This window comes from Penaeus monodon, chromosome 1 (genome assembly GCF_015228065.2).
Source record: "Penaeus monodon isolate SGIC_2016 chromosome 1, NSTDA_Pmon_1, whole genome shotgun sequence".
NCBI lineage: Eukaryota > Metazoa > Arthropoda > Malacostraca > Decapoda > Penaeidae > Penaeus > Penaeus monodon.
In genome coordinates, this window is record NC_051386.1 from 23,661,597 (window position 1) to 23,669,096 (window position 7,500).

Here is a 7,500-nt window from a genome sequence, read left to right on the forward strand (position 1 = left end):
GAGGAGCCCGACAGCCCTGCCACCTGATAGGGCGGCTTCCTCGGTGCCGTTTCATTGCATGTAAACACCGGGGGCTGCCGGCGATTCGTAACCGTGCACGCAGGCTACAACCCGCGTTCGTAACCTTGAATTGAGGCTTTAGAAGTCGTTTGTCACGCGATCTTTGTTGCGAGCGTCAGCAGCTGGAAGTCATAACACGTCATAAGTAACACGTGACTGCGGGACGATGGAAAGTGGCACCCGTCGGCCGTCTAGGGATCGGAGGCACCTCATGACGACGCCATTAGATTTCTGACGTTTTCTTATCCTCCATTCCTAGCTGAAAATATACATACAAACGAAGCAAAATTGTGCACATAAACAGTAAACAAATGATGTTCTAGTATGAGAAGGAATAACGTGTATCATTATTAATTTAATTTTGATAATGATAGCATGAGGAAGATTGTGATCATTGACATCACAACGAAAACGACAGTACTACTACTAATGACAAAAATTATAATACTAGCATAATATTGACCATAATAACGACAACAAAACAAAGCAGCAAGAACACAACAACGACAATAATAATGATATTAATGATAATGATAACGATAAAAACAATGACGACGAAGATAATAATAAAGCAATATGAATAATAATGATAGGAATAATAATAAAAGTGAGAATGAAAATAATAATGGTAATGATAACGATCAAAATAATGATAATGACAATAACGATGATGGCATTGACAATTCAAGTGAGTTTACAACGATCTTATGTCCATTACCATCAATATCATCACAGTCATGGTGGTTGTTAATAACTAACATTAATAGTAATGATAATTATGATAGAGAGGGAGAGGAGGGGGAAGAAAAAATATTTCAAATATTACTTGAGCACAATGCATCTCCTCACCAACACATCTCATCGTCCGGAAACCGCAGGCCACAACGGCGTTGCTTCTTGCACAGACTTTCTTGCGTTCATGCAGAGAAAGAAACCTAACTCTGGTTGAAAAGAAGAGTGCTCACTCCTTCCAGTCTTTCGGTCATTAGGCCCCGAATCTCTTAATGAAGAGCGACAGAGACACCGAGACACGGAGATACAAAGCCAACGCGCACTGACAGCCGACACCAGCATGACACAAACACAGTCATCATGAAGAGCATAAGAGCTGACACAGCGATCAATACATAACACACGACCCAGGGGCTCTCCGAATTGTACGTCTAGGTGGGTGTGTGAGTATGTGTGCGTGCGAGAGTTTGTGCGTGCGTGTATGTGTTTCTGCGGGGGGGGGGGGCGTGTATATATATATATATATATATATATATATATATATATATATATATATATATATATATATATATATATATATATATATCGTGTGTGTGTGTGTGTGGATGTGGGTGTGTGGGTGTGTGCATGCGTGTGTGTGTGCATGTGTGTGTGTGTGTGTGTGTGTGTGTGTGTGTGTGTGTGTGTGTGTTTGTTTGTTTGTGTGTGCTTGTGTAAAACTCCAATTTGATAAATGTGAAAAATTTATTTTTGTGTTCAGATATCAATTAAGATTATATTATTAATTGGAAGTTCAAATGCCCCTTTTAAGTTGCCATAATTCCCAAAACTGCAAGTCTCAGCCGGGTGCCTTCCACGCCCCCTTGCAGAGAGACAATCGTAGTTTAAATCATCCAACTTCGAAGTCTTTCCTTCTGTTGCATAATCTTGGTGTCCTGTCCTCCTGGCGCTCCTCTGTCAACCTCACTAGCCTCCGTGTTTCTGCTTCTCGGGTCTATTTCCTCAACTGTTCCAGGAGCGTTCAGCGAGGTCGTTTACTGTGTCCTTCCGGGGACACTTTATCAGTCCCTTGAGCATTTGTCTGGTCTAATAACTGTATTTTCATTTCTCTTTGTTATTCTCTTTGTGAAATGTTCCTAATCACTGTCTTTTTTTTACCTCACAAAAAACAATTCACTGGCAATGTTTATTTGTGCTATCTTACTTTCTACTTATAAATAATAGGAACTAATTCATTTTTCTTCCTACTTTTCCATGCTTTCCATTTCCTTTTTCCCTTGTTTATTCTTATCTCCTGCTTAATCAACGCGACATTTAGCCGTTGCCCCACGGCGTATCAACTTGTTTCTCACGTTGGCTCCGTCTCTCTCTCTCTCTCTCTCTCTCTCTCTCTCTCTCTCTCTCTCTCTCTCTCTCTCTCTCTCTCTCTCTCTCTCTCTCTCTCTCTCTCTCTCTCTCTCTCTCTCTCTCTCTCTCTCACTCCTCCATCTCTCTTCCTCCTCTCCTCTCCTCTCTCTCTCCTCTCCTCCTACTCTCACTCTCCTCTCCTCTCTCTCTCTCTCTTCTGTTTCTCTCTCTTCTCTTCTCCTCTCTCACTCTCTCTCTCGTCTCTCTCTCTCTCATCTTACTCTCTCTCTTCTCCTCTCCTCTCCTCTCCTCTCTCTCTCTCCTCTCCTCTCTCTCTCTCTCTCTCCTCTCCTCTCTCTCTCTCTCTCTCTCTCTCTCTCTCTCTCTCTCTCTCTCTCTCTCTCTCTCTCTCTCTCTCTCCCCCTCTCTCTCTCTCTCTTCAGCTAAGATTTTCTTTTCTTGCTTTTCTTGCCCGGCGTTGTTTCCTCCTAATTTCCAACTTTACTCGAGTGCAGATATGAGAGTGAAAATTCCGAAATTTCCGTCGCCATCATTCCAGTTTCTTCGTAGCTGCCATTGTAATTTCTTACATAAAATTTGACGCTGATGTTAATCAAATATCTCCTCGGTAACGACAATGAGGCTCTTTTTTCAAATTCTTATTCTAGAATGTAAAAAGTGTTAACTGACGCACGTGGCGCTTTTCTTTTCATGTTGCATTTTTTCTGTAATCTTTTCATCTAACAAAATTAGAATATAAAACGTACAGATATAATTTACAAAGACCATGTAGCATGCTAATACCTCCCTCCCTTGAAGGTGGGTCATTCTCATTTCTTTCTTTGTTAACTTTAGCCTCGCCCGCACAGTAAACCACCTCCACTTCTTCAAAAGGTTTCGTCTTAGAACTCGCAACCCCAGCCTGCTCTTCAAAACACACCTGAAACACGCGTGTATGACTTTCACCACGCAGTCCTTCTACTGCAAGCACCGGGACCTTGTTGTGATACAGATGAAGTCCATGAATATGAAATGTGATGTAAACAGAATTAGCTCAATGAGCGAAACGTGAGTCCTGGGAACAATGCCTCGCAGCAACAATCAGCCCACCTCGTCTCGTCGTGTCAGGGGACCCTTTTCCTTACGAGGGGAGTCGAGAAGGCTCATAGTCCCATGAGATAACAGTGGCACCGCAGCTCGTACCTGAGAGTGGTTTGTTCTTAGCCCGAAGGTTTAGCTCCCCCTCCCCTCCCCCCTGGCCCCCTTCCTCCCTTTCTCCCTTGCCCCCTTTCTCCGATCTCCTCGGAGGTGAGGTTCTCGACCTCTCTTCCCATCCAGACCACAGCCAGACCGGGACCTCTTTCCTCTTAAGCAGTCACTTAAAATATTCTTTTCTGGTCCTTTTGCACCTCATCGGAACATTCCACGCGCAAAAGGTGAGATACAAATCTGGCACATAAAGAAACAGGAAGAAACAGGCGGACAAAAACAGGGAGAGAAAAAAGAGGGAAGTGGAGAACGTGAGAGTGAGAGAGATATAGATAGACAAATAGATAGAGAGCTAGATAAATAGATAGATAGATAGATAGAGAGAGAGAGAGAGAGAGAGAGAGAGAGAGAGAGAGAGAGAGAGAGAGAGAATGCGTATTTACGCATATATGTATGTTTTTCTGTATGGATCTATGTAAATATGCATATTTATAAGAATATATATATATATATATATATATATATATATATATATATATATATATATATATATATTTGGGTAGAGGGTGGAGGGCATATAACTGAAGCCGTAGAACAGGAAAATTCTTATGGCATTTTTACAAAGATACGGTTTTATTAGCCATTACTCATGAGATTTCTTCTCGTATTGCTCTGTACCATATAACAGGAAGAGTTTCTCTTTTTATGCTAATTAGATGTTCGTATATTTCTTTCCAGGGATGGTATTCACAGAAGATAAATAAATTTTCTTTGACAAATTTAAGGAATGTCCTAAAACAGTTTTTAACTCTAGAACTGTTGTAGAATCTATAGTCTGCCACATTTCAAAGTTACACATAACGTGAACAAATATTTACATTTTAATAGGCAATGTGATGATAATCAACGTACTGATTAAATCAAATACTGCAGTGAATCTCTACCATATGATACTAAATATTTAGTGTCTTTTATGTGTACACGTGGCACACTTTACATCCATTGCCATTGCGTCAGCACAGAAGGAATGCGGTAAAAGTTGTATTTAACGAAGAGAAAACTGCGAACATGAAGGAAACGGTTCAGTTAACATCTGACAATAAATAAAAACGTGGAATATAGGTTTCCTTATCACTACTGATGCTAAGATATCTTCAATAAATGTAAAATCACATCGTGTTCGCTTAGACAAAATCGTCCGTCACATGACACAAAACTGCAGAGGCCAAGACTTTTCTGCCGTAGACAAATCCCGGAGTCTTGACCTTTCGAAAAACCCGCCTTGAGACCTTGTCGATTTGCAAGTGAAGTCAGAAACAACATTCTTCAAACGAAAAGAAAAAGAAAAAAGAGAAAAGGAAGCTGCATGTACTTTCTTCAATTCATGTATTTGCTTTAATTTCTTAATTTTTCTTATTCATTGTTCAAATATAAATTGTTGTTCAACAAAATGTATGTTAAGGACGTTTAGCACTAAGTCTCTATGACAGATGTTTACAGGTGTTTTTAATCCTATTACTTTTCTGTTATTAATGTATACTAAAATCTATCTAATCTATGGTATCAGCAACAGAATGATGGTGTAATGATGGCGGTGATGATGATAGGGATGTGATGATGGCGATGACAATAATAATTATACTAACAACTTATCTGGCATTACGAAGACCATGATATTATCAGGACCAACAGGACAGATAAGCAAGAATTTTTCCTGAAAAGTTCTTGTCAACAAAAATATCCCAGCTATCATTATCCTTTCATTGCCCAAGCCATTAGCATTCAGAAGTTTACCATCATTGGATGAGATGCCTGGGCGACACCTGGAGAAGGAGAAGGAGAATGAAAAAAGGTAAGGGGGAAGTAAAAAGAGTCTCGCAAAAAGTAATGAAAAGAGAATAAGAAAATCTGCGAAAGTAATGCCAGAATGGGGGAGAAGCAAGAATAAAACTAGAAAAGAATAACAAGAACGGAAAAGCACAAGGATAATGGCGTCGTGGCAGCCATGACCCTCAGCGATATCATTCGGAGAAACTAGCGAGTGGCCGCCTCGCCCATGCCGTGCTTGCTTGCTTGCCTGGCGCTCTCAGTAGGTAATGAGGTCACGCCGGGAGTCAAAGCGGGATTTATTACAGGAACGAACTAATTCCTATACATGGGGTACTTTTGATGGTCCCTTCGCGTGATTTGGGGGAATGTGGCGGGCGCTGGGAAGCGGGGGAGGTGCGTGAGGGGCGGGGGGGGGGGTGTAAAGACTTTGTCAAATGCTATCGTTTCTCTATTGATAACTCCATGGTAAGATTATTTCGTTTGTGGCTTTTTTTCTCTCTTTTTTGTAACTAGAGTATATATTTATTTACTTTCTCTTTCGCTGTGGATTTTCTTTTCATGTTATTCTGTTAACATATTTTCTTCTTTTGTTAACATATTTCGTATCAGTCAGACATTGGCGACCATGTATTTACTGTCTCATTTTCATGTGTGTGCGGTTGTCAGTGTACAGCGCTGTCATCTGCACAAAAAAAAACACACACACAGAACACATAGACATACACATACATACACATGCACGTACGCGTCCCTTTCTTTCCAGTGTGTGTGAGGCAGTAACTGCAGTCGTGTGTACAATCACCATAACTTGAGCGGAAGTGCCTTGCTCTCTGTAATTAGTGACGGGCCATCGAGGGTTAGGAATGGTAATCAAGGCGCAAATCATCAGAGCGGAAGGATAATCATTGCCACAGCGCTGACTTTGTGATTCATTCATAACTGTTGGCGCTCCGAAGGCGAAGGCGGGGGAATATCCTTTGCTGCGGCCTTTTTCCCGGTGGCGACCGGGATCCTTCTCGGCATCACGGAAGCCTCAGATTATCGAGGGAAGATTAAGGAAATTTGGGGCAAATGGAGCCTCTCAGACAACGCTGGTTTTCGTTGCAATTTGTTTTTGTTTATCTCCGTATCAACTTTCGGGACTGCCTGGCTATTCATCTGTCTATTAGTCTCTTTGTCTGCCATCATATTTTCATTATGCCTCTCTGTCTATTCATCGGTGTATTCTCTTGCAGATATTAAAAAAGCAAGGGTTAAGTAGCCCGGGAGAACGCCATCACGAGAAATCTTACACCTCTCGAATCAGTATTTCTTCGGGCGTCTGGACATAAGCCTCCACAGACGGGAGGCAGTGAAGAGAGAAAGAGGGGGAGAGGGAACTGCGACGCCATGGCTACAGTTGCGACGCTAATACCCATTCGTAATTTCCAAAGTTTTTACGTTTTCTTTGCGTAGGCGCAGGTGCAAGGGCCGATCCTTCTTCTTGGTAAACACCCCAATGAAAATGGGATATAACAGTTGAATTCATGTATTTCAAGAAGTGTCGCCACGTTAATAACTGGCACTTACCGAAATTTATTAATACCAAAGTATCTCGGGTTTTCTAGGTTAGGGGCCCTACTTTCTCAATGGACTGTTTCTGGTCCGAAAGCATGGAATGAATCTCCCGCAAACACACATGGGATATTCTCTTAGTTAAAACGAAATTAATAAACAAATTTAGGCGAAAGAACTACAAACAGATTCCTAAGAACTGCTTTCACGGAACATAATTTCCTGCTTCATTTGGGATGAAAGAGGAGCGAGATAGAAACTCTAAGGCTCCGACAGATAAAAATGGGGCAGTTATTGATAATAGTAATAGTAACAATAAATATTGTTCAATAATTTTATGGAATTTCACAAATTTGTCTGACTTTTAAAAGGGCTCCGAAAAAGCCTTCGGAGTAGGACACGACGCTGCATCTGTCAACACGAAAAAAAAAAAAAAAAGATCCGATAGCTAAGATAATTTCAAAGTTTCAACATCAAAATAAAGTAAGGTGGATTGGATTAGGACTTCGAAAATTAAATGTGGTTTCTGGCTTTGTAGGAGTGATCACACCGAGAAATTTCAAGTTTTGTTAACATTTTTTCTCTCTTTCAGCCTTCTGCTTAGGACGACCGTGTTTCATCAGATGATATCGAGTTTATAAGTTATTTATTAGAGAGAAAAAGAATTGTGGACAAGTCATGGCGAGGCAACGGAAATGTCTGTAAATGGTACTAGAAATGTTGGGAAAGATTGTTGTCCTCTGATTCTAAACACAAACTAATTCTACG

General features: G+C 40.9%; 1 protein-coding gene across 1 annotated transcript in view; it reads right to left on the minus strand.

The window, feature by feature from the left end:
• LOC119576278 overlaps positions 1–7,500 on the minus strand; it is a 95,279-nt gene that overhangs the window by 35,945 nt on the left and 51,834 nt on the right. The gene's annotated exons all lie outside the window — the stretch shown is intronic.